Source organism: Oryx dammah, unplaced genomic scaffold (assembly GCF_014754425.2).
Source record: "Oryx dammah isolate SB20612 unplaced genomic scaffold, SCBI_Odam_1.1 HiC_scaffold_3, whole genome shotgun sequence".
Lineage (NCBI taxonomy): Eukaryota > Metazoa > Chordata > Mammalia > Artiodactyla > Bovidae > Oryx > Oryx dammah.
The window spans coordinates 94,113,084-94,134,994 of NW_024070187.1; the positions used below are offsets into that span (position 1 = coordinate 94,113,084).

Genomic DNA, 21,911 nt, shown 5'->3' on the forward strand with positions numbered 1-21,911 from the left:
CGTGCATCAAACCTGGTCTGGCGATTCATTTCACATATGATAATATACATGTTTCAATGCCATTCTCCCATATCATCCTACCCTCACCCTCTCCCACAGAGTCCAAAAGACTGTTAAATACATCTGTGTCTCTTTTGCTGTCTCGCATTCAGGGTTATTGTTATCTTTTTTCTAAATTCCATATATATGTGTTAGTATACTGTATTGGTGTTTTTCTTTCTGGCTTACTTCACTCTGTATAATAGAATTCAGTTTCATCCACCTCATTAGAACTGATTCAAATGTATTCTTTTTAATGACTGAGTAATACTCCATTGTGTATATGTACCACAGCTTTCTTATCCATTCATCTGCTGATGGACATCTAGGTTGCTTCCTTGTCCTGGCTATTATAAACAGTGCTGCGATGAACATTGGGGTACACGTGTCTCTTTCGATTCTGGTTTTCTCAGTGTGTATGCCCAGCAATGGGATTGCTGAGTCATAAGGCAGTTCTATTTCCAGTTTTTTAAGGAATCTCCACTCTGTTCTCCATAGTGGCTGTACTAGTTTGCATTCCCATCAACAGTGTAAGAGGGTTCCCTTTTCTCCACACCCTCTCCAGCATTTATTGCTTGTAGACTTTTGGATAGCAGCCATTCTGACTGGCGTGAAATGGTACCTCACTGTGGTTTTGATTTGCATTTCTCTGATAAATAAGTGATGTTGAGCATCTTTTCACGTGTTTGTTAGCCGTCTGTATGTCTTCTTTGGAGAAATGTCTGTTTAGTTCTTTGGTCTTAAAAATTAGAGCAGAAATAAATGCAAAAGAAATAAAAGAGACCATAGCAAAAATCAACAAAATCAAAAGCTGGTTCTTTGAGAAGATAAATAAAATTGACAAACCATTAACCAGACTCATCAAGAAGCAAAGGGAGAAAAATCAAATCAATAAAATTAGAAATGAAATTGGAGAGATCACAACAGACAACACAGAAATACAAAGGATCATAAGAGACTATAATCAGCAACTATATGCAAATAAAATGGAAAACTTGGAAGAAATGGACAAATTCTTAGAAAAGTACAACTTTCCAAAACTGAACCAGGAAGAAATAGAAAATCTTAATAGACCCATCACAAGCATGGAAATTGAAACTGTAATCAGAAATCTTCCAACAAACAAAAGCCCAGGACCAAACGGCTTCACTGCTGAATTCTACCAAAAATTTAGAGAAGAACTAACACCTATCCTACTCAAACTCTTCTAGAAAGTTTCAGAGGAAGGTAAACTTCCCAACTCATTCTATGAGGCCACCATCACCTTAATACCAAAACCTGACTTAGATGTCACAAAAAAAGAGAAAACTACAGGCCAATATCACTGATGAATATAGATGCAAAAATCCTTAACACAATTCTAGCAAACAGAATCCAACAACATATTAAAAAGATCATACATCATGACCAAGTGGGCTTTTCCCAGGGATGCAAAGAGTCTTCAATATCCACAAATCAATCAATATATTAATTTTAAGAATTATTTCAGACTCAATAATCCTTTATTAGAAATACACTTAAATAATTGTGAATCAAGTTGGACAATCAATCTATAAACATTCTATGAAACCATTTGTAGCTGATAGTATTTTAAAGTATTTCCCCCTCTTCTTCTGCAGATTTTTGGTGGATCTTGGTCCATCAGCTTCTCAGTATGCTAGGGAAGTCTTTGTTCATTTCTCCAGAGAAGGGAATACTCAGAAAAATTCTGAGGATCAAGGGAAAAGCACTAGAATGTTTTGGTTCAAGAGTGTGTAGGGATGGGGATGAGGAGAAATTCAAAAGAGAGTTGATAATGGTTTTGATTCAGTCTTGGGATCCCAGAGAAAATAGCTTATGGTGAAATATGTCAGATTTGTGATCTCCGAAGATTTAGCTTCAAGATCAGGGACCAGACTTGATCACTCAGGGTTCTTGTGTGACAGTTTTATACACTGAAAAAGAAACTGAGAAGGCTTCTGACATAGACCCATTTCTACAGCATCAGTTAAGTTCAGTTGCTCAGTCATGTCTGACTCTTTGAGACCCCATGAATCGCAGCACGCCAGGCCTCCCTGTCCATCACCAACTCCCGGAGTTTACCCAAACTCATGTCCATCAAGTCAGTGATGCCATACAGCCATCTCATCCTCTGTCGTCTCCTTCTCCTGCCCCCAATCCCTCCCAGCATCAGGGTCTTTTCCAGTGAGTCAGCTCTTCACATCAGGTGGCCAAAGTATTGGAGTTTCAGCTTCAGCATCAGTCCTTCCAATGAACACCCAGGACTGATTTCTTTTAGGATGGACTGGTTGGATCTCCTTGCAGTCCAAGGGACTCTCAAGAGTCTTCTCCAACACCACGGTTCAAAAGCATCAATTCTTCAGCACTCAGCCTTCTTCACAGTCCAACTCTCACATCCATACATGACCACTGGAAAAACCATAGCCTTGACTAGACGGACCTTTGTTGGCAAAGTAATGTCTCTGCTTTTGAATATGCTATCTAGGTTGGTCATAACTTTCCTACCAAGGAGTAAGCGTCTTTTAATTTCATGGCTGCAATCACCATCTGCAGTGATTTTGGAGCCCAGAAAAATAAAGTCTGACACTGTTTCCACTGTTTCCCCATCTATTTCCCATAAAGTGATGAGACCAGATGCCATGATCTTCATTTTCTGAATGTTGAGCTTTAAGCCAACTTTTTCACTCTCCTCTTTCACTTTCATCAAGAGGCTTTTTAGTTCCTCTTCACCTTCTGTCTCCAATCTTGATTCCAGCTTGGGATTCTTAACTGTGACTGTGTCTTAAGATAACAAGATTAGTCAGAGGTTCTTGTTAAGAAGGAGAAACACATCCTTGAGCAAGATACATTGTTGTTATATAATCATTAGTACAGAAAAGAGTGACTGAAATGAACTGAACAGAGCTTAAGGAAAAACATACCCTTGAGCGAGATGAGTTGTTTTGTTGTGTAATCATTAGCTCTGGGCTTAAGAAAGTTAATCTTAAAGACTGTTGTCATAACAACTCAGAGTTTAAGGAAAAAAACCTCTTATGTAAAACAAAGTTATGTGGAAAAACATTTGTCCCTGTCTCCTCCTTGAAAGCCCAGGAATCCTTTCTTCCCCTCCCCCTCTCTCTCCTCCTCTCCCTCTTCCTCCTCCTCATTGGGGACTCAGGAGTTCGTATCAACCTACCTAAGAATTAACTCTCTCACTGACTACCTCTCTCTAGTAGTTGAGCCCCAGGTGAAGATCAGTTGAGATCCCAGAGCAAAACAGACCTAGACCTCCTTACCCTATGGCAGAGTCTATCTAGCATGTTGAGAGGGGTCTACTCCAGGGAGCAGAGACGGCTGCATAATACCTCTAAGCAGCCTGGCCTGAGGTTGACCCATAACTTTCCCATGGACCACCATGCTCTGCAGTGACTGAAAATCTTCAGGCACACCCAAGAGGATCATGAAAATACAGGAGAGAGTTACTGGACAAGGTCTTATGGATGAGAATTAGGTCTGACAGAATTGTAACCTGACTAGACTAACTTCCAAGGATCAGACCACAGATGAGGTAAGATTCAGAAGGTGTGAGCATGGACAGATGTCACCATGGACCAACCACCCCCAAACCCCACTGCCTATATTTTATTACTCTGTTAGACCCTTGGTATGGAGACTCAATCCTAAGCAAAAATCCCAGAGCTTGGGTGAGTTCAGAGATTAAATTGCTAGATAAAAATAAACATTTTTTTTGTTTGTTTGTTTTCCCCTCACAACTGAATATATGGATAGAGCTCCATACCTACTTCAAATATTTCTTTTTTCAAACAAATTGAAAGGGTATGTTTTAGCTTGAACATATCCTTAACTCAACAGATAACCCACCATCATATGACAGTGGAGACCTGCTTAGGTAGCTGCATTTCAGGGGCCATATAACTGGCATGTGGAGTACTTTATACAGCCCTGATTGGCAAAATATAACTTTTACAAGTGTAGAATAGTGATTACCCTCACCTTCACAACATCTGAGATCTATACAAGAGGAGAATCCAGATAGTTTTCATTTATATATCAAAAGCACTATGGGTAAATCAGTTTCCATCTGCTGTGCTGAAGAACAAGTAAAAACACCACACTCAGAGATTTCCAGGCTTCCGATCCAACATTGATTAACTTCCAAGTTCATGGAGGATTGCCTCCTCCCCTCAATGTTTATAGATTTTCTCTGGAACACAGCTCTCCAGACACCAGAACAAGCCAAATGACAAGTTGCCAACAGAGAAATATGGGAAACAGTGGAGAGTACTTTTTAAACTGAGAACCACAAAACTTCTAGAGCCAGAGGTCGACTCTAGAAGTTTAGCCTCTCTTGAATATAAATCCTGAAAATAACATCTTGACCCCAGATGCTTCCTTGATGATCTTGGTGATAATGAAGGGAATGAAGGAAGATGTTTAAACCACAGGATATAGTGTGGTTGGAATTAGATACCTAACTATGGCTGATATAAATTAAATGTTAAACACATTTGCTCATATAGTCTAAATATGTGAAATTATGTAATTTTTGTTTTAAACACCTTATAAAAAGTAATAGCATGGCACCTTTTATTTTTATTAGTTTATAGCATGCTGAAATATATTGTTCAATCTTGAATTTATGTGAAAGCATTTTAGAACAAGCTTGGGTAGAGGAGGTGGAATTAAATGTGAGCGTTTATTGACAATAGGACTGCATACTGAGGAAACAAAGTTTTAAGCTGTGTTTGCTTTTACATGAAGTAGATCTTACTTGAAATGAAAGCTGAATAAATAACAAAATCCTTGTTATTTTCATGTGTGAATGTGGCTTGTAATCAAAAATATATTGTTATATACACTCATAGCAATTTTCCTTAGTCATACCTTCAATCTTGACCTTTAAGTGTGAATATTAGAACTCTATATAAGATCTTATAAAGTTGCCTGTTTCTGAAAAAAATAGTAACTAGCAACAAAATTTATCAGGTCATAAATAACTTGAAGAACATTATACATTAGGGATATATCATTATTATTTCTGCACATAGAATTGACTATTACAGATGTTAGTATTAACAAATCAGCAACAAAAAATAACCATATGTTTTGAAGGCTGAATGTCTGTTTCATTGAGATGAGTAATGATGACACTATCTAGAAAAAATCATGAATTTATCACAGAACTTATTCCCTGATCACCCTTTGTCCTGCTTCTAGAAACTACTTTAAAAAATTATGGTTGGAACTTATATCTCATCTCCTTCAAGATTCTGTTGTTTCCTCATTGTTCACAGATTCCTCACCTTCAGAGCCAGCTCCCTGGGGAGTGACCTGTGTAGTTGCAGAGTCCTCCATTTAGAAGGGCCCTCAGGGGACCTCCCCCATGGTCCAATGGTGAAGACTCCACACTACCACTGCAGGGGGCCCAGGTTCAATCCCTGGTTGGGGAACTAAGATCCCACATGCACATGGCCAGATAGGGGTTGGGAAAGAAGAAGGGCTACTTGCTTGGTTTAAATCTCTGTAATAATTTTGAACAACATACTGCACATTTCATTTTCTACTGGGTCTCATAAATTATGTGGGAATCCTTCTCCTGCTGCTCCAAACAGAATTTATTCTCCTCTTTGTCCTTATACTTTTTTTGTACCTGTCTGAACTATCATACCAAATTACACTATAGCTTGATTATCATCTACTTTCTCAGACAGTTGTAGTAGATGCTCTTGGTAGTCAGTTCTCTTTTATCAGCCAGTGTACTCATCTCCTAGATACTATGAGTACTAGCCTTCTCCAAAGAATTGTTCTGCTCCAGAGAGGCAGAGGCCCTCTGCCTTAAGGTGAAACTGCTCTGCCGTTCCATGCATGTTGCACAACTCCTTGTGGTCTCCCTTAGGATCAGCTAAAGTCTAAAGTAAACTTTAGCTGAGCCCACAGTCTTGCTTTGGTTTATCCTCTAACTTATCCTCCTTCCCTCACTGCTCTTCTCCTCTGAGAATTCCCTTAATGGTACAGAAGTATCCGAATCCCTGTCTCAGGCTCTGCTGCTAGGTCTTCCTGTCTAAGCCATCCATGGATTAGGACAGGGACCATTTGTTGCTTATGTCTTCATCTCCACCACCTTGCACATTTCTTGGCACATTATAGATACCTTATGATGTTTGAATGAAAGACCTTTCTAAGGATGGTTTATTGGAGTGGTAAATTTCTTCCAGTTTAGTATTGTTCAAGATGTATTTGGAGGATATAAAATAACTTCCTTTTATAAAACAAATGAGTTGGGAATACTTCCCAACTCATTTTAGGAGGCCAGTATTATCCTGACAGTAAAGCCAGAAAAAGATAATAATGCAAATAAGACAACATGAAGAAAGGCATCTCAAATAAATTCAGACTCAAAATTTGTCAGCAAAATATGAACAAATTGAATTCAATAATGTACAAAGAGAATTAATGGAATTTATTCCAGGTATGCAAGGCTTGTTCAGTTTTCAAAATCATCCAGTGTAATTCACCCTATCAACAACTTAAGAAAAATCATATGATCATATCAATCGACACAGAGAAAACATTAGAATAAAATTCAACATCATTTTATGATAAAATTCTTAGGTTAGAAATAGGATCCATTTAACGAGTGACTTCACTTTCACCTTTCACTTTCATGCATTGGAGAAGGAAATGGCAACCCACTCCAGTGTTCTTGCCTGGAGAATCCCAGGGATGGGGGAGCCTGGTGGGCTGCCGTCTGTGGGGTCGCACAGAGTCGGACATGACTGAAGCGACTTAGCAGCAGCAGCAGCAGCAACAAAGCATGTATGCTGGAAATTTTTTAATATGCTTATGAAAGAAATCAAAGATCTAAAAAAATGAAAAGGTACTGCTGGGTTCATGGATTGGGAGCTCAGCATAATAAAAATGTCATTTCCCTCCTACCTGATCTACAAGTAGAATGAAATTCATGTAAAGTTTCATCAAGGTTTTTTTTTTTTTGTAGATGTAAAAAAGCATATTCTAAAATTTATATGTAAGGCACAGAAGTAGAATAGCTGAAATAATCTTGACAAAGAATAATAAAGTAAGAGGGATTGATGTTTATACACTACTGATACTATGTTTAAAATAGATAACTAATGAGAACCTACTATATAGCACAGGGAACTCTACTCAATTCTCTGTGGTGACCTAAATGGGAAAAAAAATCAAGAAGAGAAAGGATATATGTATACGTATGACTGATTCACTTTGCTATACAGCAGAAACTAACACAGCATTGTAAAGCACCTATATTCCAATAAAAATTAAAAAGAAATAAAGTTGGAGGAATCACTCTACCTGATACTGTTTACTACATTCTACCCCATAGTGTTTACTGTGCGGATTCAGCAATAAAGATGGTGTGCTATTGGTGGAGGGATACACTAGTCAGAATAGACTAAAGAGCCCAGAAGAAGATGCACACAAATATGCTCAACTGATTTTTTAAGAAAAATTCAAGAAAGTTTAGTGAAGTAAGGATTGTTGTTCAGTCTCTAAGTCGTGTCCAACTCTTTGCAACCCCATGAACTGCAGCACCAGGCTTCCTTGTCTATCTCTATCTCTTGGAATTTGCTCAGATTCATGTCCATTGAGTCAGTGATGCCATTCAACCATCTTATCCTCTGTCACTCTCTTCTCCTGCCTTCAATCTTTCCCAGCACCAGGATCTCTTCCAGTAAATTGGCTCTTCACATCAGGCAGCCAAAGTATTGGAGCTTCAGCTTCAGCACTAGTCCTTCCAATGAATATTCAGGGTTGATCTCTTTTAGGATTGACTGGTTTGATCTCTTTGCTGTCCAAGGGACTCTCAAGAGTCTTTACCTACACCACAATTTGAAAGCATCAGTTCTTCAGTTCTCAACCTTATGGTCCAACTCTCATATCAGTACATGACTACTAGAAAAACCATATCTTTGACTATATGGACGTTTGTTGGCAAAGTAATATCTTTGCTTTTCAATACACCATCTAGGTTTGTCATAGCTTTTCTTCCAAGAAGCCAGCATCTTTCAATTTCATGGCTGCAGTTACTGTCTGCAGTGATTTTGCAGCCTAAGAATATAAAATCTGTCACTGTTTCCACTTTTCCCTCATTTATTTGCCATGAAGTGATGGGACGGCATGCCATGATTTTAGTTTTTTGAACGTTGAGTTTTAAGTCAGCTTAAAGTAAGAATAGCCTTTTCAACAACTGGTGTTGGAATGATTGGATATCCATAGATAAAAGAAGAAGGAGGATGAGGAGGAGAGGGAGAAGGAGAAATAGGAGAAGCAGAAGGGGAGCATCTCAACTTAAATCTCACACGTTATGCAAAAACTAACTCAAACTGTATCATAGAATTAAATACAAAATATAAAAATATACAACTTTTAGCAAAACATTTTAGAAAATATTCAGCCCCTGGAGCTATTCAGATGTTCTTAGATGTGATACAAATAGCATGATCCACAAGAAGAAAACTAAATAAATTGGATTTCATCAAAATTTTAAGTTTTGCCATGTGAAAGTCCATGTGAAAAGGATGAAAAAAACTGCAGATTGGGGGGAAATATTTGCAGGCTATTTATCCAACAAAAGGCTGAAATATAGAGTATATTAAGAAGTCTGGAAACACAACAGTAAAAAAAACAAACAGAAAATGGAAAAAGGACATGAAGAGGCATTTCAGTGAAAAGGAAATACAGATGGCAAATAAGCACATGAAAATATGTTCAACATCAAAGAAGCACAAATTAAAACCTCAATGAGGCATTCCTGCACATCTATCAGAAGGGAAAAATGAAAAAAATAGTAACAATACCAAGTGCTTGAGAGGATGTGGAGAAACTGGATCTGTTACAGGTGGGAATGTAAAATGCTACAGCCTCTTTGGAAAACAAATTGGCAGTTTGTTGTAAAACTAAACATGCAATTTCCATATGACCCATTAATTGTCCTCCTAGGCATTTATCCTAGAGAAGTGAAAACTTATGGTCACGTAAACTCCTGTAAAGTTCATAGCAGCTTTCCTTGGAGTAGCCCAAAATTGAAATAAGCCCCAGTGCTCTTCAGTAGATAAGTGATTAAACAAACTATCATGTGTATATACCGTCAAGTACTGCTGCTGCTGCTGCTGCTAAGTCGCTTCAGTCGTATCCGACTCTGTGTGACCCCGTAGATGGAAGCCCACCAGGCTCCCCTGTCCCTGGGATTCTCCAGGCAAGAACACTGGAGTGGGTTGCCATTTCCTTCTCCAATGCATGAAAGTGAAAAGTGAAAGTGAAGTCGCTCAGTGGCGTCCGACTTTTAGCGATCCCATGGACTGCAGCCCACCAGGCTCCTCTGTCCATGGGATTTTCCAGGCAAGAGTACTGGAGTGGGGTGACATTGCCTTCTCTGATCATGGAGTACTACTCAGGAATAAAAAGAAAGGACCTGATTCAGATAGCAAATTGAGTGAATATCTAGGTAATTATGCTGAGTGAAAAACAGCCAGTCACCAAAGGTTACATACCTTGGTTCCATTTGTAGAACATTTTTAGAAATTGAAGTCCAGGGCCAAGATGGTGGTGCAGGTGGTGCAGGCAGTGCAAGCGGTCCATCTGGAGTCGGACGCCTTCCTCGTGTGTCTCAACCATGCTCTGAGCACGGAGAAGGAAGAGGTGATGGGGCTGTGCACTGGGGAGGTTGACCCCGTCAGAATTGTTCACATTCATTCTGTCATCATCTTGCGACGATCCGATAAGAGGAAGGATCGCGTAGAAATTTGTCCAGAGCAGCTGTCTGCGGCCTCAACAGAGGCAGAGAGGTTGGCTGAACTGATGGATCACCCCATGAGAGTTGTGAGTTGGTATCACTCCCATCCCCATATAACTGTTTGGCCTTCACATGTTGATGTCTGCACACAAGCCATGTACCAGATGATGGATCAAGGCTTTGTAGGACTTACATTTTTCTGCCTCATAGAAGATAAAAATACAGACCAGTCTGGGTACTCTATACTGGCTTTCAATCCATACAGGCCCAAAAGAGCTCAAACTATGAGAGAATTGAAATCCCAATTCATACTGTACTTCACGTAACCATTGAGAAAGTATGCCTTGAGTCAGCAGTTGAGCTGCCCAAGATCCTGTGCCAAGAAGAACAAGATGGATATAGGAGGATCCACAGCCTTACGCGACTCAGTAACCAAGATCCATAATGGCTCAGTATTTACCAAGAACCTGTGCAGTCAGATGTCAGTGGTCAGCAGACCTCTACTACAGTGGTTGGAGGACAGACTGGAGCAAAACGAACAGCATGTGCAGGAGCTGCAACAAGAAAAGGAAGAGCTTCTGCAAGAACTTTCTTCTCTAGAATAAAGCAGGAGACAGAACGGGGAAGGATGAAAATATCCAGGAATAAAATTAATTAGGCTAAATCCATTTTGAAGAAGAAAAATTGGGGGGACTCACATTACCTGACTTCAAGATTTACTATAAAGCTGCAGTGATCAAGACAGCCCAACCAATTTTGACAAAGGTACAGAAGGAATTCAACGGAGGAAGGACAGTCTTTTCAACAAATCATGTTGGTGCAGTTGGCAAAGAAAAGGAACTTTGACCTAAACTGTATACAATATACAAATTTGAAAATGTATCATGATGTTAGGTGTAAGATGTAAAACTGTAAAACCTTTAGGGAAAAAAAATCATAAACAAATCTTTAGGATCTTGGGCTAGGTAACAAGCTCTTGGCCTTCACCCCAAAAGCACAGTCCTAAAAGGTAAAAGTTGATACACTGGACTTTATCAAAAGGAAAAACTTCTGCTCTGCAAACGATTTAAGAGGAAGATGTTATTGACAGAAATCACTTGCAAACCATTTATTGCATTGAATATGGAATATATTGTATAAAGTCAAGAGGAAAAAATAATACAATTAGAAATTGAGCGGAAGACATGAATAGACATAGCACTGAAGAGGGAATGTTGATGGCAAGCAAGCATAGGAGAAAATGCTGAATCTTATTAGTGATCAGGGGATGCAAATTCAAACCACAAGGAATTATGACTATGTACTTATCAGAATGGCTAAGGAAAATAACAATGGAAATGGGGACTTCCTGGCAGTTCAGTGGTTGAGACTCTGCCTTGCAGTGCTGGGGACATGGGTTTGATCCCTAGTTGGGGAACTAAGATCCCACATGCCTCAGTGTGTGGTCAAAATTTTTTTAAAATAGTGAAAATAGCAGATGCTGTTGAGCATACAAATTGGAGATCTCATACCTTGCTGAATGGAATGTAAAATGGTAAGCCACTCTGAAGAAAAAAGTTTGGAAACTTCTAATAAACTTAAACATGAAAGTGAAAGCGTTAGCTGTTCAGTCTTGTCTGACTCTTTGGACCCCATGGACTGTAGCCGGCCAGGCTCCTCTGTCCATCGGGATTCTCCAGGCAGGAATACTGCAGTGGGCTGCCATTCCCTTCTCCAGGGGATTTTCCTGACCCAGCGATCGAAAGTTAAACATACATGTACTTTATTACCCAGCAACTGTTTTTCTGGACATCTATCCCAAAGAAATGAAAGCCTATTTTTGGCACAAAAACGTCTATACAGATGTTATTAGCACTTTCATTTGTGATAGCCCCAAATGAAACAACCCAGATGTCCTGCAGTCGAATGTGCAGTTAAACCAACCATACACACCGTGGGATACTACTCTGCAATGTAAAGAAACAGAATATTGATACACACAACTTGGATGGGCCTCAAGTGTATTATGATGAATGAAAAAAGTCTCAACAGGTCACCTACTGTATGACCGCATTTGTATAACATTCTAAATTCTTGAAATGAAAAAATTATAGAAATGAAGAACAGATTAATTGTTGCCAGGAATAGGGACTGAAGGGGGTAGGAGATACGGGTGATTATAAAGGGTAACAACACAAGCAGTTCCTTTGTGCTGATGGAACAGTTCTATTTCTTGATTGTGGTGCTGATTACATGAATGTATATCTGTGCTGAAACTATATAGAGCTACACAAAAAACCCCACAAATGAGTGCATGTAAAATCTGGTGAAACCAAATAAGGTCTATAGTCTAGTCAGCAGTATTGCACCATTGTCAGTATGTTGGTTTTGAAGTTAGACTATAAAAATGTGTAAGATCTTACCACCGGGGAAAACTGGGACTCCCTGTACTATTTTTGCACCTTCCTGTTAATCTGTAATTATTGCAAAATAAAGAGTTGTAAGTTAAAAAAAAAATTGAAGTCCAGTTGATGTACAATATTATATGTTACAACTGTATAATATATGATTCAAAAATCTAAAGGTTATATTTCATTTATAGTTATTATAAAATATTGGCTATATTCTCTGTGTTGTTCAGTATATCACTGTAGCTTATTATATACATAATAGTTTGTACCTCTTAATCCCCAGCCCCTATATTGCTGCTCTGCGTTCATTCTTCCCACTGGTAACCAATGGCTTATTCTTTCTATCTGTAAGTCTGCTCCTTTTTTGTTCTAGTTTGCTTGTTTTTTTGTTTTCAGTTATAGTGACTATAAAAAAAAAAAAGGAGCAGACTTCCAGAAAGTTTTTCTTTCCTTTAGATTCTACTTATAAGTGACATCATACAGATTGTGTTTTTCTCTGTCTGACTTATTTCACTCAGCATGTTCTGTGCTTAGCCGCTCAGTGGTGTCCAACTCTTTGCAACATGGGGTAGACTGTAGCCCATTAGGCTCCTTTCCATGTGGATTCTCCAGGCAAGAATTTTGGAGTGGGTTACCATGCTCTCCTCCAGGGGATCTTCCAGACCCAGGAATAGAATTGGGGTCTCCTGCACTGAAGGCAGATTCTTTACCAGCTGACCTACCAGGGAAGCCCTCACTCAGCATCAGTCAGTTCAGTTCAGTTCAGTCCCTCAGTCGTGTCCGACTCTTTGCGACCCCATGAATTGCAGCATGCCAGGCCTCCCTGTCCATCACCAACTCCCGGAGTTCACTCAGACTCACGTCCATCGAGTCGGTGATGCCATCTAGCCATCTCATCCTCTGTCGTCCCCTTCTCCTCCTGCCCTCAATCCCTCCCAGCATCAGAGTCTTTTCCAATGAGTCAACTCTTTGCATGACGTGGCCAAAGTACTGGAGTTTCAGCTTTTAGTATTATTCCTTCCAAAGAACACCCAGGAATGATCTCCTTTAGAATGGACTGGTTGGATCTCCTTACAGTCCAAGGGACTCTCAAGAGTCTTCTCCAACACCACAGTTCAAAAGCATCAATTCTTTGGTACTCAGCCTTCTTCACAGTCCAACTCTCACATCCGTACATGACCACTGGAAAAACCATAACCTTGACTAGACAGATCTTTGTTGGCAAAGTAATGTCTCTGCTTTTGAATATGCTGTCTAGGTTGGTCATAACTTTCCTTCCAAGGAGTAAGTGTCTTTTAATTTCATGGCTGCAATCACCATCTGCAGTGATTTTGGAGCCCAGAAAAATAAAGTCTGACACTGTGTCTATTGTTTCCCCATCTATTTCCCATGAAGTGATAGGACCAGATGCCATGATCTTCATTTTCTGAATGTTGAGCTTTAAGCCAACTTTTTCACTCTCCTCTTTCACTTTCATCAAGAGGCTTTTTAGTTCCTCTTCACTTTCTGCCATAAGGGTGGTGTCATCTGCATATCTGAGGTAATTGATATTTCTCCCTGCAATCTTGATTCCAGTTTGTGCTTCTTCCAGCCCAGTGTTTCTCATGATGTCCTCTGCATATAAGTTAAATAAGCAGGGTGACAATATACAGCCTTAACGTACTCCTTTTCTTTTTTGGAACCAGTCTGTTGTTCCATGTCCAGTTCTAACTGTTGCTGACTGACCTGCATATAGGTTTCTTGAGAGGCCAGTCAGATGGTCTGGTATTCCCATCTCTTTCAGAATTTTCCACAGTTTATTATGATCCACACAGTCAAAGGCTTTGGCATAGTCAATAAATCAGAAGTAGATGTTTTTCTGAAACTCTCTTGCTTTTTCAGTTCAGTTCAGTTCAGTCACTCAGTCGTGTCTGACTCTTTGCGACCCCATGAATCGCAGCACACCAGGCTTCCCTGTCCATCACCAACTCCCAGAGTTCACTCAGACTCACATCCATCGAGTCAGTGATGCCATCTAGCCATCTCATCCTCTGTCGTCCCCTTCTCCTCCTGCGCCCAATCCCTCCCAGCATCAGAGTCTTTTCCAATGAGTCAACTCTTCTCATGAGGTGGCCAAAGTACTGGAGTTTCAGCTTTAGTATCATTCCTTCCAAAGAAATCCCAGGGCTGATCTCCTTCAGAATGGACTGGTTGGATCTCCTTGCAGTCCAACGGACTCTCGAGAGTCTTCTCCAACACCACAGTTCAAAAGCATCAATTCTTCGGTGCTCTGCCTTCTTCACAGTCCAACTCTCACATCCATACGTGACCACAGGAAAAAACATAGCCTTGACTAGACGGACCTTAGTCGGCAAAGTAATGTCTCTGCTTTTGAATATGCCATCTAGGTCTTTAATACCCTCCAAATTATAGAGCAGTTTTTAAATAACAGGACTTCCCTGGTGGCTCAGAAGGTAAAGCATCTGTCTACAATGCTGGAGACCCGGGTTCGATCCCTGGGTCGGGAAGATCCCCTGGAGAAGGAAATGGCAATCCACTCCAGTATTATTGCCTGGAAAATCCCATGGACAGAGGAGCCTGGTAGGCTACACTCCATGGGGTCGCAAAGAGTCGGACACGATTGAATGACTTCACTCTCATTTTCACTTTCTTTTACATAACAAGATTTTAGAAATGGAGGACAGATTAGTGGATATCTGAGGTTAGGAAAAATGGAAAGTTGAAGGTGGAAGGGAGATGGGTGTGGTTACAGAACTGAGTTGAAGTCCCACTTCACTTATCTGTATATTATCTTGGGCAATCTCTTTGTGCTTCTCCCTAACTGTAGTAAACATACCTACCTACTTCATGAATGAGCTAGGGTAGTACATATAAGAAGTTTAAAAAAAAAAGTTTTGAACTTCGGGTACATAGAAAGCATTCTATTGATGTTGGTAATTATTACTATTGACATGAAATATGGGAGATGCCCATAGCATTTGAGAATTTATGTCTGAATGCATTATAGCTATAGTCACTGCTATTTTGTAAATGGCTTTTCCTGAATTGATAAAATGATTGCATATCTTAATTTGGCTAAAATTTTCTGTGAGGGAATAAAGTTTTGGTTTAATTTAATTGTAATACATTGAAGTATTCAGAACTACTTATTCATATTTTTCCACTAAAGTGAATATGACTGATGTTTTCATATCTATTTTTTTGTTAGCCAGTAGTTAGTGATAATGAAATAGGTCATTGAACAGTGCTTAGGGTGAATTTTTTTGCCTTGAATTTATTAAAGGCCCAAATCTTCAGACAAACCATATGTAGCATTTATAAAGCTACTGACCCCAGGCCCATCACATGACCTAACGATTGACTAAAGAGAGTCTTTATGTATCTTAATAATCTGTCCAATAACTGTAGTCAAACCAAGCATAAAATAACAGGTCCTCTTCTCTTTCAAGTTGTATTAACTCAGGAATTGCCTTAATGCTATTTTCTTTTAGGATAATAATAAGGCTCACGACACCGATGCTAAGATTTCATATGAAAACCTGAGAGACTCATAGAGGCCTGGAAGTTGAATTTTCAAAATTATAAAGTTTTAATGATTGACAGTTTTAATTATTAACATTTATTTTATATATATATATATATATATATATATATACATGCACACACACCATATATATTTTTTCTTTTTGGAGAGCATCCCTCCTGCCCTGCTTCAGTTTTTTCAGGACCTCAGACAATCAAACTGTTCATCTCTAACTTCAAACACTTTTATATATGTGAAATCAGATTAAAATGAGGGTTAAGTACAACCACCGAAGGGGAAAATAAGAAAAAGGTCAGTTCTGCTTGGCCGTGAAGGCAGGTGCACATTGTATGCAGTATATACTAGTACCTTGGGAGTTTTTTTAAATGTAAAATGGAGCACATATTTCCCCATCAGTCATATCCCTGATTGACTACCTTGATATCTACTGATTTGAAGAAAGTGGGAGAAAGTTATGGAAGGCAGTGGCACCCCACTCCAGTACTCTTGCCTGGAAAATCCCATGGATGGAGGAGCTGCAGTCCATGGGGTCACTAAGAGTTGGACACGACTGAGTGACTTCACTTTCACTTTTCACTTTCATGCATTGGAGAAGGAAATGGCAACCCACTCCAGTGTTCTTGCCCGGAGAATCCCAGGGACGGCGGAGCCTGATGGGCTGCCATTTATGGGGTCGCGCAGAGTCGGATACGACTGAAGTGACTTAGCAGCATACTAGGAAGAGTTATGTCTTGCTAGAGAAAATTGTTGTAGTTTAATTGCTAAGTCATATTAGACTCTTGCAACCTGATCGACTATAGTCTGCCAGGCTCCTCTGTCCATGGGATTCTCTAGGCAAGAATATTGGAGTGTGTTGCCATTTCCTTCTCCAGGGGATCTTCCTGATCCAGGGATTGAACCCGAGTCTCCTGCAGTGGCAGGCAGATTCTTTACCACTAAGCCACCTGGGAAGCCCTGAGAAAATTGTATTTAACTTACAGAGCAACATGCTTATGTAGCATGTGTGGAAAACAGCTCTGAATGGCAGTACTCAGTATAGTGACACATATTTTAGGTCCAGATGAGGATGCAGTCCTCATGGCTTTTAGTGAATAAGCTACATGTTATGTGTGTGAGCTGCCCGACAAGACAACTATAGCCATTTAGTAGGGGTTCTATAAGCTAAGAGCCCCAGTTATGCTCAAGAGGTTACGCTGCCTGGATTTAAATCCCCAGCTGTACCCAGCTGTGGGTCCTTGTGTAAGTTGCTTAACTTCTTATTGTCTCAATATTCTCATTTGAAAATATGGAAATAATAGTTACCTGCTAGAGTTATTATTAGGAGTAAGTACTGCAACTCCATGGACTAGCCCACCAAGCCCCTCTGTCTGTGGGATTTCCCAGGCAAGAATACTGGAATGGGGAGCCATTCCCTTCTCCAGGGGATCTTCCCAACCCAGGGATCAAACCCAGGTCTCCTACATTGTAGGCAGATTCTTTTCTATCTGAGCCACTAGGAAGTCCAAGATTACTATGCTGCTGCTGCTGCTGGTAAGTCACTTCAGTCGTGTCCAACTCTGTGTGACCCCATAGACGGCAGCCCACCAGGCTCCCCCGTCCCTGGGATTCTCCAGGCAAGAACACTGGAGTAGGTTGCCATTGCCTTCTCCAATGCATGAAAGTGAAAAGTGAAAGTGAAGTCACTTAGTCGTGTCCGACTCTTAGCGACCCCATGGACTGCAGCCCACCAGGCTCCTCCGTCTTCTTCAGGGGATCTTCCTGACTCAGGGAATGAAGAGGCGTCTTTACCATCTGAGCTTCTAGGAAAGCCCTCTTAGAGCAATGCCTAGTACTTAATAACCATTCAATAAATGGTATTTTAAATTTTGTTATTTGGAAATTTACTGATAAATTCTGTACAGAATTCAAGAAAAGAACTTGCCTACTTTTACTTCTACTTTGTAGTGATTAGTCTTGTTTGTTTGTTTCAAGATTCTTTGCCCTTTGGTACCTGTTTTCTACATCTATTGTTACATTCTTTAAAATATTTTTAGAAATATTTTTTACTCCATATAATTTTTAGATATGGTCATGTCTGGCTATACCAGGGAGGATTTTTTATTAATAATCATAATGGTAAAAATCTAATTTTTAAAATTATGTTTCTTATTAACATATCTTGGAAAACTGAAAGATTGTAAATAGGAACCAGATGCTATGAATCTTTAACATATAGCTTCAAAGTCATTGCAGATTTTTTTAAGCTAAATACAATAAAAAATATTTAGCTCTCCAGAACAATGCTGGAAAGATACATAAGGTAGAAAGCACACAAGTGAGGCCATATGTCCATTTGTATATCACAATTCCACTGTTTAAATTCACTCTGAAAGCCAGCTAGTGAAAAAACAGTGCAAAACTGGTTGGTTTGTAGTTCTTATTTTTACTTAAAAAGTTGCCCATTTAAATAAAGAACATTCCATGTAATTAAAATTTTTATTAAATTCGATCAAGGAGCATTTGAAGCTATAGTTTATAAAGTACAAATTTGAAAATTCAATTTTGACTTAAATGCCAACAGATTGTAAGTAACTGTACCTTTCCCTCAGCTGTACCAGTCCCAAAATAAGATATCAGAGGAGTCAAAAGTCCAAACACCAGGGACAGATTGTGTAAGTTAAAATCCGAGCTCTTATCCTTGCTGGGAAGGACAGGGAACCCTGGTGTGCTGCAATCCATGGGGTCATAAAGAGTCGGGCACGACTGAGCAACTGAACAACAGCAATCCTTGCTGGAGGCATGACTCTGACTACAGGGAAATTATTTAGCCTCTCTGTGCCTCAGTTTCCTCATCTGTGAAACCAGTTAAAATAGTACCTAGTTCATTGGGTTTCTGCAAGGATTACAGAATGTATATATTCTGTGTATATATATATATATATATATATATACACACACACACACACACATAGTGTAGAGTTGGTCCCTCAGTTGTGCGGACACTGCAACCCCACAGACTATAGCCCTCCAGGTTTCTCTGTCCATGGGATTCTCCAGGCAAGAATGCAGGAGTGGGTTGCCATTCTCTTCTCCAGGGGATCTCTGAACCCAGGGGTTGAACCCAGGTCTCCTGCATTGCAGGCAGATTCTTTACCATCTGAGCTACAGAGGAGTCCTGTAGCTTTACCGTCTGAGCTACAGGGAAGTCCTATATGTATGTATATGTATATTTACACACACATGTGACTGTCTATATAATAGACACACACATTAATAAATGTGTGTGTGTGTATATGAGTGTGTGTGTTTATATATATATATATAGATATGCATAAAATATGTATGAAAAATTTTCATGTCCCTATGTTGGGCTTTCTCCTAAACCATTGTTGTTACTCTTGCTGCCTTTCCCTAGGTATGAGAGAAGAGAAATCAGACTTTTCAAAAACACCTTCACTGGCCTAGCCTGGGAAAAATAATGAAGCAGTTGAAGTTTGTTTTTTTGTCGTATGCTTTCTCCCTTGAACTTGGGCAAACTCCAGGAGATGGTGAGAGACAGGGAGGCCTAGCATGCTGCAGTCCATGGGGTTTGCAAAGAGTTGGACGCAACTTTAGCAACTGAACAACAGCCTCTCTTTCTGTACCCTTGTCTGTTTTCCAGTACTCAATACACTCTTTTTAGCTACTTTTATAAACATAATGCCTTTTAGCTGCCCACACTGGTTTTCTGAAGTCCATTTCTCTAGTGCTTTCCTTGTGTCTGCCTTATCACAAAGTGTTAAAATAACTTCTTACCCTCTTGCCCATTCCTACCAGTTCGAAACTTTTTTTTTTTTTAAAACCTGGTCAGCACCTGGGACCACACCTATTTGTAAGTATACACTAAGGTGTGACGTACTGGTAGCCTTACCTGTGGCTTCTTTCCTCTGACAGAAAAAAAAAAAAAAAAATCTGTGCCTCTGCACTGGAGTAGTGAAGTTTGAATTGTGCATTTTGATTTGTATTAGTGGGTGTGAGTAGTTGGAGAGGTAGCTGACACCTTTGGGGGTGAAGCTGACTATGAGGAGAAGTAGATAGCCTTGGTCCTCATATTTAGTGAAAATAAATGTCATGGAAAAGTAAAAACAAGACTCTAGAGACATAAGCAGTCTTTATTTAGAGTCACTGTTTTTCATTTACTTACTTAGAGTACTATTTATTTCTGTAACTGCTCCTAAGCTACTACCTAAAATTTTCTTGTGTATTTTCATAACTTTTTGAGAAGGGGATACATAAGAACACAGATGTGGGTCTTGTTTACCTGTTATATTTCCTACGGTAGATGCTAAATAAATGCATGGTGAATATAAGAGATAGAAATGGACCTATTTCTGGCTTCTTTTTGGCTTATTTGCTTCAACAGACTTTTTGTTTTTAAGTAAAATTTGAATTTTTGTGAAGTCTAAATAAAAATTGATAATGAATAGAGAAATCTAAAAAACCTGTTCAAGCACAACTTCTGCATTTTTAACTCTGGTTTAAAATACACATATGCACCAATGGCAACTACATTATTCCTAGGGCTAAGAGCCTTAAGGGAATGCACAAAAGATGCTAACACAGCTGCAAGTGAAACCAAAGCCATAGCAATACAAATGGGTTTTAACCAGTTTTCCTCTCTCAGAGTGTTTCATTGACCTTCTCTGGGATAGTCAGCCCTGGGTATTTCCACAGCTCCTTTGAAGAGTACTCAGCAAATAAACTCACAACAAAAGCCATTTTAGGGGGAAGTAGTTGGGCAATAATATTTAAATCACTCGATAAATAAGTGATTTCAAGCAGTTGTAATGTAACCTTCTGATAATCACCTTTAATTCATTTTCAATTCTCAACTAATATGTTAACTAACTAATTATTCAGCTGCAGAGAAATTACATTGGAGCCTTTGTGCAAACATAATCTCTGGATATCAAGACCAAGAAAATTTAGATGTACTGGATGATTAAGTGGTATTAATATTGAGAAAAAATGCTTTGTACTTGCCTCTGTAGGATTAATTTCAACTACATCTAGTCCCACATTTGACCTTTTCAGAATTCACTTTTTCTATCTCTACATAAATGATTGATGATAATGATTAAAATAAATTATATAATAGCATGTTTTTAAAGTAATTCAGTTGAATGCATAATAGTAGCTCAAGAATATTTCCAATTGTAACCTAAGCTAGGTTCAAATTTTTTTAAATTTAAATTTATTTATTTTAATTGGAGGCTAATTACTTTACAATATTGTATTGGTTTTGCCATACATCAACATGAATCCACCACGGGTGTACATGTGTTCCCAATCCTGAACACCCCTCCCACCGCCCTCCCCATACCATCCCTCTGGGTCATCCCAGTGCACCAGCCCCAAGCATCCTGTATCCTGCATCGAACCTGGACTGGTGATCGTTTCTTATATGATATTATAAATGTTTCAATGCCATTCTCCCAAATCATCCCACGCTCTTCCTCTCCCAGAGTCCAAAAGCCTGTTCTATACATCTGTGTCTCTTTTGCTGTCTCACATACAGGGTTATCGTTACAATCTTTCTAAATTCCATATATATGCATTAGTATACTGTATTGGTGTTTTTCTTTCTGGCTTTCTTCACTCTGTATAATAGGCTCCAGTTTCATCCATCTCATTAGAACTGATTCAAATGTATTCTTTTTAATGGCTGAGTAATACTCCATTGTGTTATGTACCACAGCTTTCTTATCCACTCATCTGCTGATGGACATCTAGGTTGCTTCCATGTCCTGGCTATTATAAACAGTGCTGTGATGAATGTTGGGGTACACATGTCTCTTTCAATTCTGGTTTCCTCAGTGTGTATTTTTCATTTAAATAAAAATGTGTAGAAGAACTATACATTCACTTTTTGGCCCCCTGATAATAAGGAGACCACTTTCACTTTTGACTTTGTCTGGATAATCTCAGGTTGTGTCTATTGTCTCAGCATAATAATTCATGACACTGTCTTCTATTCTCAAAAATGTTGTGCTTTCACTGATAAAGCGTGCTACCTAGTACAGAGAATTAGTTTGTGATGTACTTTTATAGTCTAAAAAATTCTGGAACTTATCAGATTGTTAGTCACATATAATGGTAGCTAGTCATAGGAAGCATCAGTTCCTCTGCTTTGTCATGCTTAGCA

At 39.2% G+C, this 21,911-nt stretch overlaps 1 protein-coding gene and 1 pseudogene across 1 annotated transcript in view; both read left to right on the forward strand.

Annotated features, from left to right (window-relative positions):
• The window catches only part of CFAP299 (cilia and flagella associated protein 299), a 700,195-nt gene that overhangs the window by 167,637 nt on the left and 510,647 nt on the right, over positions 1-21,911 (forward strand). The gene's annotated exons all lie outside the window — the stretch shown is intronic.
• On the forward strand, positions 9,424-11,146 carry LOC120861495 (annotated as a pseudogene).